Source organism: Mangifera indica, chromosome 2 (genome assembly GCF_011075055.1).
Source record: "Mangifera indica cultivar Alphonso chromosome 2, CATAS_Mindica_2.1, whole genome shotgun sequence".
Taxonomy (NCBI): Eukaryota; Viridiplantae; Streptophyta; class Magnoliopsida; order Sapindales; family Anacardiaceae; genus Mangifera; species Mangifera indica.
Window position 1 is genome coordinate 667111 of NC_058138.1, and position 11869 is coordinate 678979.

Consider the following 11869-nt stretch of genomic DNA (forward strand, 5'->3'; position numbering starts at 1 on the left):
AGTTTGATATGAGTTTATTCTAAATGAATTTAATTCAATTTGAACTGATTTTCAAAACTAAATCAATTTGGTTTAAAATCACTTTATTCACATTGTGGGTCTCCATAGAGTATAGTTAGGTGGAAAATGCAAATAAGTTTATGAGATTTGAAATAAAAAAAGGCAGGGAAGAGAGATTACAATGGAGATCCACCCACCACGGGAAGATGAAGATGGTTAGATAGATGAGAGTAAAATTTAGTCTTTAAAATAGATATTTGAACATATGGGAGCCAAAAATCAAGCTATGAGCCAAGATATTTTTAGTGATATTAAAATGGGTGAGCGAGAATTATGAGTATATAAACATTATCTTTTTTATGAGTGGCTTTTGAATGGTTGATAGCTGGAGACTGGAAGATATCTCAAGACTGGAAGATAGTGAAGATGAAGAGAGATTACGGTGGAGACCCATCACGTGAAGATGAAGATGAAAATGCATGAAAGTCAAATTTAGTCTCTTTCTTGTGGCTGTTTCCAGGAAGATGCCTTTGTCTTTGTCAGGTTAATTATCTACCTCCTACAACTTGACTCTTAATTTTCCAAAATATATATTTGAATGCATGGGAGCCAATAGCATAAATCCAAAATGGGTGAACGAGATTTATGAGTATATATACATATCTTTTTTGACTGGCTTTTGAATGATTGATATCTGGAGACTGGAAGATATCTCAAGACTGCAAGATAGTGAAGGGAGACCCACCACGTGAAGATGAAGATGAAGATGCATGAGAGTCAAATTTCGTCTCTTTCATGTGATTGCTTCTTGGAAGATGCCTTTGTCTTTGTTAGATTAATTATTTACCTCCTACAACTTGACCCTTCATTTTCCAAAATATATATTTGAATGTATAGGAGCCAAAAGCAAAAATCAAACTATGAGCAAAGGTATTTTTAGTGGCATTAAAATGGGTGAATAAGATTTATGAGTATATATACATATCTTTTCTGACTATCTTTTGAATGGTTGATATTTCAAGACTGGAAGATAGTGAAGATGAAGAGAAATTACAGTGGAGAGCCACCATGTGAAGATGAAGATGAAGATGAAGATGCATGAGAGTCAAATTTTGTCTCTTTCTTGTGACTGCTTTTTGGAAGATGTCTTTGTCTTTGTCAGATTAATTATCTACATGCTCTTCATTTTCCAATGTCAAATCAATTGAAATTTGGTGGAACTTTAATTTCATGTTATAAATGAATTGAGATAATAATCATTCACTGTAAAGTTAAAACCAATTGATACGTGTTAACTGTAAATATGAATTTTTTATGTTTTTAATTTTTTTTAGAGTGCATCATGATGGCTCTTAAGCCTTCTCGTGAGGCCTCAACCCGAATTGTAAATCCGCGGATCATGTTCAAACTTTGTTGCAACAATCTATGATGAGTTTCATGTGAAAGCTTCCCAGAAGGTGCAAATGAGTTTATGAGAGCAAGGAAGACCCACCACGTGAATGATGTTGAATTCATTTAAAGTCTATTTTCATCACAGCCTACTTTTTAGTTAGAAACCACACACACAAATTAGAATCACGAGTTGAATGAAAAATAATTGGATTGCCACCAAAAACAAAGAATTGTAATTTTAAAAATTACTGTTCTAAAAAAATACATATCTTTTTTATGATTGGCTTTTGAATGATTGATATCTGGAGACTAAAAGATATCTCAAGACTGGAATAATGTGAAGATGAAAAGAGATTACAATGGAAACCCACCATGTGAAGATGAAGATGAAGATGGATGAAAGACAGATTTAGTCTCTTTCACGTGGGTTCATGGAATATGTCTTGTCTTTGTCAGATTAATAATCTACTTGCTATAACTTGACTCTTCATTGTCCACCACAAATAAATAAGATGATTGGTCATTTCTAGTGTCAAATCAACTGAATTTGGTGGAATTTTTGTTTCATTTCATGTTGTAAATGACTTGAGATAATCCATCATTCACAATAAAGTTAACAGTAATTGATACATGTTCTTTGTAAATATTATTTTAAAATTTTTGTTTTTGTTTAAAGGCCAAAAGACTTATTCATTTTCCTCTGTTAACTTTGAAAATCCTATTTACCCACCCATAGGTGGTTAAAATTAACATAGTTCATTAGTTATATCATTTTTCCCATAAACCCAAAAAACTAATAATTTCCTCCCAATGTAAGTTTTCAAAAACAACATTTTCCTCTTAGGGTTTCTAATTTTTCAGATTGAATTTTTTTACTACGACCAACAATCTTCAGACAATGTCTCTCTCTCCGGCATGTTCTCCTTTTGACCTTACTCCTTTTGACGCTATGCAGTCTCTAGACGAAGACGACTTGTCTTCGTCTAGAGACAAAGATAAAGTCTTCGTTGATGATGATGTCGCATACCATTGGAAGGAGCACGACTGGAAGGAGGATGTACTAGAGAGGACAACGACTCGATCTATAAATTCGTGGATTGTGTCCAAAATTTATTGCAATAGTAGAAGTGCTCATACACGACAAAAGTGACTAGAATTATATTTAAGTTTATATTTGAGTCGAGTTCAATTCAGATTAAATTCATTTGAAATTATTGAAAATGTTGTTTAAGATTATCATTATGATGAATAATGTTTATGATGAAATAAATAGTATCAACAACTTATATATAATATTATTGACATCATTAATAATATTATTGTATAAAGATTTGAACTAAACTCAAATTAAATTATAAAATTTAAATTTAACTCAAACCAAGTTAAACATTTAGTTAAATTAAACTAATTCGCTCACAAATGAAATACAAAGTATTGAGTAAATAATGTTATCGATATAGTAAAAAGATATTATCAGATGAAATTTTAAACTAAACTCAAATTAAATTATCAAATTGAATTTTTCGATTTCAATTCAATTTGGAATCAAACCAGGCAATAAGTCAAGTTGAGTCACTTAGATTTTTTTGGTTTATGATATTTTTGCGTTGCGCCATTTCATGTTATCCGTTTTACTAACGATCAATGGAAATGACTTGGAAATGATTGAAAAAAGAACGGACTACAGTGATAATAATCTGAAACGGTTGGACCACCATGTGAGTCTTTCTCCTGCTGTAACTTGTAAGTAAGCCTGTAAGTCTCTGAACAATCAACAATGTACACATCAGACCTCACTTTTTAGCTGGAAACCACGTACACTAATGAAATCACGCGTTTTCATAACTTTAAAATTTTCTAATCGATTTTCTTACGAATTAGGAGTTTTGAATGAAAAATTGAATAACGATTCTGAAATAACGATTCCAAAAATAATTTATAAATAATAGACAAAAGTAAAAAATTCTCCGAAAATAATTTAACAAACAATTTGTGAAATTGTAATTTACAGGTATGAAACTAAGAAAAAGCGATGAGTTTATTGTATATTAATTTCAACAATAAATTATATATATAAATAAAGAGTATAATTTTATATATAAATAATAACAAATAATTATATGATTAAACAATTTTGAATTAAAGATAAAACAACATTTAATTATATGATATTATATTATTATTTACATATAAAATTATATTCATTTTTTTTGTATGTATAATACTTCTCTGATTTTCACATAATTCTACTCTATTTCAAAAGTAAAGTCATTGTAATGTGGCAGCTTCATAGAAGATGTAAATGAGTTTATAAAGTATGAAAAGCCGAAAGACTTGTTCCTATCCAAGGTATAGTGAAATCTCAAAGTAACCCCCTCTAATTTTTGAAAACTCCAACATCCACCCATAAGCAAAATTCTATTAAAAAACTCAGTTAAAGTTAAGGCAAAACTATTATTTAACAAAAATATTTTAAAAACATAAAATTCATTATATTTCCCCTCTAAGTTTTAAAACCTAACAACTTCATCTTTACCTAAAGTTTTCAAACTTTGAAAAGTAGCATTCCCCCCCCCCCCCCCCCCCCCCCCCCCCCCCAAACTCAGGGTTTTCTTCCTTCTACTTTGGCCACCATCTCTGGCTATTGGCGACAATGCTTTTAACCCTAATTCGTAGAGAAAAGTTTGGCTATCTCTCCCTAAACTATGACATCATTTGGATTCGTCTGAATTGGATGGATCTAGATGATTCATTTGGACGATGACTCGTCTAGATAAAAATCATCTGGATTTCTAGACGAAAATTGTTTAGATTTTTAGACAATTTTCATCTCTCTATGGTTAGAGAGGAGAGGAAGAGAGTTGAGATGGAGAGATAAGACAGGAGGGAGGATGGCTGACAGTCGGATAAGGCAGATTGTCACCAAAGAAAAGAGGAAAAAACCCTAAGGGGAAAATTACCACTTTTTAAACTTTCAAGGAAAATTTGAGGGGGAAATTGTGAGATTTTCAATTTGAGGGGGGAATGTGATAAAAATTTAGATTTTTTTAATTTTTGTTAAATGACGGTTTTACCACTAACCTTAATTGAGATTTTTAACAGAAATTATTTTATAGGTGGGTATTTAAATTTTTAAAAGTTAGAGGATAAAACTTTAGGTTTCACTATACCTTAGGTGAGAATAAGTCTTTTGGCTAGTATGAAATAAGAAAAAACAATTGCGTTGAAGACCCACCATGTAAAGATGAAGATTGGTGAGAGTATCATTTAGTCTTCAAAATCTAAAACTTTATTCAATCTCCCCACTTTATAAAAGAATAAAAAAAAAGGTAAGTTAAAAAAATTCATTCAAAATCTTTGTATACGAAATTTCCTTTTTACCTCCTTAACAATCATGAAATTTTTTTTTATAATTCCAATCGAGATATTTTTATTTTTACTATTTAAATAATACAGTTCTATCATGTGGTAGATGTCTATGGTTTTATTAGATTAATGAACTAATATATTTAGTTAGAATAATATTTTATTATAAAAAATAAAACATTAATTATAAGATTATTAAATATAAAATATTATAAAAATTAGTAACTATAAATAATTATTAATTTTATTAAATATAATAAAAGAATACTGAAATATTATTTTACTTAAATGCCATTAAGTATAATTATTTTAAAATATTATTCATATTATTTGTTATATTAATTAAAAATAAGAGTAATTTTTCCTAAAAATTAATAATTAAAAATAGAATTATAACTAAAACGAAAGATTAGTTTGGTAATCTATCAATACCTATAGTGGAATTGGAAATCAGATTAACTGTTTTATTACTTGTCATATCACTACAGGTAATAGAAAATTATCAAAATTTTTTATTATTTACAAACTAAACAAATTAATATGTCATATCACCATTGGTAATAAAATATTATTGAAATATTTTATTATTTATAAATCAAAAAAGTAATATAAGTAATAAAAAATAGTTTAACACATTAATCATTTTACGTATTTAACCAAACAACCCCATAATGTACATATTGTACATACTTTTCGTATAACTTAATATGTTAATATCTAATTAAGTTATTTAAAATAAGAAAAAAAAATCTTATTATCCAATCACATGTTACCGTTATACAATTTAGTCATAACTATACATTTATATTTATCTAACTACTACTTTGTGACTCCTCATTTTCCACCACATATTAATGAGATGAGTGGTAATTTCCAGTGTCAAATGAGTTGAATTTGGTGCAACCTTCATTTCATGTTGTAAATGAATTGAGATGATAATCCATCATTTGTAATAAACTTAAAATGAATTGATACGTGTTCATTGTAAATATAATTTTTTTTTTTATGTTTTTAATTTTTGTAGATTGCATCATGATGCCTCATAAGCCTTCTCATCAGGTCTCACCCTGATCTGCAAATTTGCAGATTGTGTCCAAAATTTGTTGTAACAATATGTTGTAGAAGTGCTTATAACTATAGAAGTGATTAGAATTAAATTTGAGTTGAATTCTGTTTGAATATGGAATGATTCAAATGTGACACGAATCCATAATTATTAGTTTGAGATTGAGTTTATTTGAGTTTATTGACAATGTTTGTTTGAGATTATCATAAAGATAAATGATGTTATCAATGGAATAAATAGTGTCAACAACTTATAAATAATATGGCCAATATGATTAACAATATTATCATATAGGAATTTAAATTAAACTCAAACTGAACTATCAAATTAAAATTTTAATTTGAATTTAACTCGAATGAAGTTAAACACTTAATTAAATCAAACTAGTTTAGGTTGTATCCAAGCACAAATGAAACATTAAAGCCTTGAGTTGAGATAGGAGTTTTTAGCTTATGATATTTCTCTGTGGGGATGGCAACGGGGAGGGGATTGATATCCTCGTCCCCGTCCTTGTCCCCATTGCAAGGATAACAAAGATTCTTCATCCCTTCCTTGTGAGAAAAAATTCTCTTTCCGTATCCTCTAAATATAACATAAATATATTAAACAACAAAATTACGTAAAATCAAAACCAATTTACTATTTTAAATGTCACAAATATTATATATTAATCACTTTAATATGCACAATTACAACATAAATAAATTTGAAAAACATAAATAATTTAAAACTATAAAAATATATTAGTATTTTAAGTAAATATATTAATATAAAAGAGAGGGAATGAGGATACAGACGGAGGTAGGGTGGGGACAGAGTGGTGCGGTGACGGAATACATGTATTCTTATCCTCGATTATATAAATTTTTTTATCCTTATTCTTATTTCTATCAAAAAATCTCCTCTCCATTAAGGTTAGAGATCTTAAATTCAGACTAAAATTGTCATCTCCATTTAGTTGATATACCATTTTATACAGTCTGTTTTTCTAACAATTAATAATAAAAAGATTAAAAAAAGAGTAAGACTATAATAATAAAAATTTTGAAAGAAGAAGGTACATAATTGTAATATTTGAAGAAAGAAAGTACAATGGGTACCTTTTCTCCTCTCTGAATCTTCAAGTTCAAGAATACTAATTAGTTAATGAATGAATATATTTTATAATGTAATCAGAAAAAGAGAGACGCATGCCATGTGTTTCTGGTAGGAACTTTCAGTTCTTGTTCTGAAAATAATTTAACAAACAGTGTGGAATTGTAATTTGCTGTTGATCAGGCATGAAAGTAAGCAAAAACAGTGTGTTTGTTTGATTGATTTTCAAAGGCCTAGATTTAGAGTGCCCAGGATTACCAACCTGGACACTCAGAAAATGTATATATACTAATGAAAGCTCTGTTTTTCACTCAATGAAACCTCTCAACATTTTCATCACACAAGTTGAGTAATTCATTAATAAAATAGTTATGTGTTAGGCCTCCAATTATGCACATATATATACAAAAGGAAAGCAAAATAATTAAACACAAGAAGATCTCAGGCACATAATCAGGAGAAAACAACAAACAATGAGGCAATTCAGAAGACAGCAAAGAGGCAAAATCCGGGTAGATAATGGAAGCTGAAATCAAGGCATTAGGGCAGATAACAGACTATAAAAAGAGAAGATGGGATGAAGAAGGGGCAAGCAAGAATTCAATAATTCTTTAAGGGGAATTTACAGCCAAAAGAGGGAGGGGGTTGGCACCTCTACTTTCAATACATTTCTTTTAGTTTTTATTACTATTTTCTGTAAGAGAATAAACACATTCTATATTCATAGTTAAAATTCAATTGTTTGGATGTTGAAATTCAATTGTTAAGAGAGGGATGTAGTGAGATGAAAGACCACTGGTCTATCAAATTGCTCTCGGCATTGTTATCATGCTTGTCTGTTTATGTACTCAAACCAGCCTTTTCTTTTATTTATTTTGGGCTGTTCCACTGTGAAAAAGTTTAATTTATACTTGCACTTCTTTTCCCTGTAAGCTTCATGATTTTGTACAGTGGAAATTATATTCAAGTAGCAATATTTCTTGTAATACAGTAAGAGTAACAATTGATCTCTTTTGTAATGGAAACCAGCTCATACTGGCCTGGCCTAGATTGGTCATAGTCATACTGATCTCTTTTATGATAATTGTGGGTACATAGCAGTAGGGTTGGAAACCAGCTCAGTTGCTTTTCCACCACAACAAATAAATAAAGTCAGTGGTCAATTCTATAATACAATCCTCTTTTTTTTATTTTAATAAATATTACTTTGTTGACGTGTTGGGACTCCACTTTAACCAATTATTCCCTGCAAAGTTATAATAAATTCACCATGTTCACATTAAGCTATAGTTTTTTTCTTTCTCATAAGGGATTTCGATTTTAAGAGGGAAAAAACCACAATTTGTTATGATTAGGAATGAGTTTTATATAAAATAACATTATTTTGCATATTATAAAATGATATTATTTTATTTTTTGTAAAAAAAAAAAATGACAACTTATAATGTTGGTTTAGTATGATAAGTATATAAAATATATGTTTCATACGATTTAGAGTTTAAAGGTATGAGTAAACATGTTTAAAATGAGAAAATACGATAAACATGTATAATACACGAATTTACTAATTAGGGGTAATATAGAGATATTTTGATTACTATAATCTATTTATGTATTAAAAGATTACCAAGATAATCTTGATTTTATTATCATTCTATCTTTATTTATTAATTTTTAAAAACAAAAATACTCTCATTTTCAATAAATATATCAAGTAATATGAATAATATTTTAAAATAATTAAATATTTAAGTAAAATAATATTTTAAGATAATTAAACATAATAATAATTTATAAATAATCCATTTTTTATAATATTTTTTTTTAATAATAAAAAATTATCAAAACCAAGCATACCCTAAATATACAAAAAATGTAGCTTTGGTGAATATATTATTTTGTATTCCTTTTGCGCTTTCTTGTGGAATGAGTTGCTCTGAAAAAATGTTATGTCAAAATATACATATATATTTTTATATGGGTATTGCCAGAAGAGGATCCCATAATGGTTGACCTAGATTGGTCATAGTCATTCAACTAGAAGAAAGTGAAGGGGTCCACGGCAGGATACCATTATCCACCAGTTTTCCCATGATTGCACTTTTTTTCTGCAGCAATCATTCTTGTAACACGGTGAGACTAATAATTGAGTTTCTATAATTGATAGAAAGGGAAATTAATTGGTAAGCACCTAATAAAGTTTAGCCAATGTTAACTTTATCTACTTTATGCTTCATTATCCACAACAACAAATGAGGTCAGAACAATACAATCTTCTCTTTTGTACTTTGAAATTATCATTAGAATAATGTTATCCATGCTTAAATAATATCAACAACTTATAAATAATATTATTAATAAAATTAATAATATTATTATATAAGAATTTAAACTAAATTCAAACTGAATCAACTTAAATATTTAGTTAAATTAAACTAGTTTAGTTAAACTAAATCAACTTGTAAATAATGTGTGATTCGAATATAGGATTTTTTTATGTTGTTTTAACTAATAATATAGAAAATAATGTTTATTTAACAACTATTGGAAATAATTTTCCAACTAGGTTGTGTTATGCACCAAGTTTGTGAGCTCGATTGATCTGAACTTTCTTTAATTTAAATTACCAGTATAACTTTATGCATAAATAATGATACATAATTATATAATTCAATAATTTTAAATTAAAAATTAAACAATACTTAATTATATAATAACATATCATTATTTATATATAAAATTATATTCATTATTTAAGCTTATAGTACTAGTTTGATTTTAACATTACCCTACTCTAATTTGAAAAGTAAAGTTACTATAATGTGGCAACTTCTTGGAAGATACAAATGAGTTTATGAAGTATGAAATAAGAAAAAACAGAAAGGGGAATTATATTAAAGACCCCCCATGTGAATATGAAGAAGGGTGAGAGTATCATTTAGTCTCCAAAATCTAAAAGTTTATTCAGTCTCCCCAACTTTGAAAAAGAAGATAAAAAAAGTTTTTATCTCCTTGCATATGAAATTTCTTGTTTTATCTCCTTAACAATCATGAAAGATTTTTTCATAATTTTAATCAAGATATTTGAAGAGTATAGTTTTTGTTATGTGATAGATGTCTCTGGTTTTATTAGATTAATGATCTAATATGTTTGGCTAGAATAATATTTTATTATAAAAAATAAAACATTACTTACAAGGTTACCGAACATAAAGCATTATAAAAATTGATGATTATAAATAACTATTATTTTTACTAAATATAATAAAATATTATTTTACTCAAAGTTTATTAAGTATAATTATTTTAAAATATTATTCATATTATTTGTTATATTAATTAAAAATAAGAGTATTTTTGTCCTAAAAATTAATAATTAAAAATAGAATTATAACTAAATCAAGAGATTAATTTGGCACTCTATTAATACATATGATAAAATTAGTAATCAGATTAACTTTTTTATTATCTGTTATATCACCACGAGTAATAAAAAATACAAATCAAATAAAGTAATGTGTCACATTACTAATGATAATAAAAACTAAACAAAGTAATATGTTATATCACCACTGATAATAAAAGGTTATTAAAATATTTTATTATTTATAAATTAAAAATATAAATAATAAAAAATAGATTAATATATACTTTTTTACGTACTTTTTATATAACTTAATATATTAATATCTAATTAAGTAATTTTAAAATAAGAAAAAATCTTATTATCCAATCACATGTTATAGTTATACAATTTAGTCATAACTAAACATTTATTTATATTTATCTACCTATTACTTTGTGACTCTTCATTTTTCATCACATATTAATGAGGTGAGTGGTAATTTCAAGTGTCAAATGAGTTGAATTTAGTGGAACTTTCATTTCATTTTATGTTGTAAATGAATTGAGATGATAATCCATCATTCACAATAAACTTAAAACTATCGTAAACCTTCTCATGAGACCTCTACCCAATCTATAAATTCACAAATCATATCATAAATTTGTTGCAACAATTTGTTGTAGTAGAATTACTCATAAACTACAAAAGCAATTAAAATTATATTCAAGTTGAGTTCTATTTGAATATAGATTGATTGAAGTTTGACGTGAATCTATAATTGTTAGTTCAAGATTAAGTTTGTTTGAGTTTATCAAAAATATCGTTTAAGATTATTATAAGAATAAATAATATTATTAATGAAATAAATAATATTAACAACTTATAAATAATAACAATATTATTATATAAGAATAACTCAAACTAAACTATCAAATTAAAATTTCAGTGGGATACAAAACCTTGAGTTGAGATTGGACTTTTTGTTTTATTATAATTTTGTGATGTACACTAACAATAATAATAAAAGATTAAAAAAAGAGTAAGACTAAAATAATAATAATAATTTGAAGAAGGAAGGTACAATCGGTACCCTTTCTCTCCTCTGATTCTTCAAGATCAAGAATACTAATTAATTAATTAATTAATATATTTGATAATGTCATCAGAAAGAGAGATGCATGCCATGTTTTTCTGGTAGGAGTTTTGGGTTCTTGTTTTGAAAATAATTTAACAAACTGTGTCTGAAATTGTAATTTGCTGTTGATGAGGTATGAAAGTAAGAAAAAGGAAGGAAGAAATTGATTTTACCAGGTATTAATTTAAAGAGTACAGTCAAAGTCAATGTCATGTGGCAGTTTTATGGAAGGTACAAATAAGTTTATGAGAGTAGGGAAGAGAGATTACAGTGGAGACCTACTATGTGAATGATGTTGAATTCATTCAAAGTCTATTCCATGACAGTAATAAAATTTTCTGATCGATTTTGTCATAAATTAAGAGTTGAATTAAAAATAAGTGGAGTGCCACCAAAAACAAAGAATTGTTACTGTTCTGAAAATAATTTAACAAACAATTTGTGAAATTATAACTTACTGTTTATCAGG

The 11869-nt window shown here is 27.3% G+C and overlaps 1 protein-coding gene across 1 annotated transcript in view; it reads left to right on the forward strand.

Moving 5' to 3' along the window:
* LOC123197094 (protein TOPLESS-RELATED PROTEIN 2-like) overlaps positions 1-11869 on the forward strand; it is a 62100-nt gene that overhangs the window by 15495 nt on the left and 34736 nt on the right. The window lies entirely within an intron of this gene.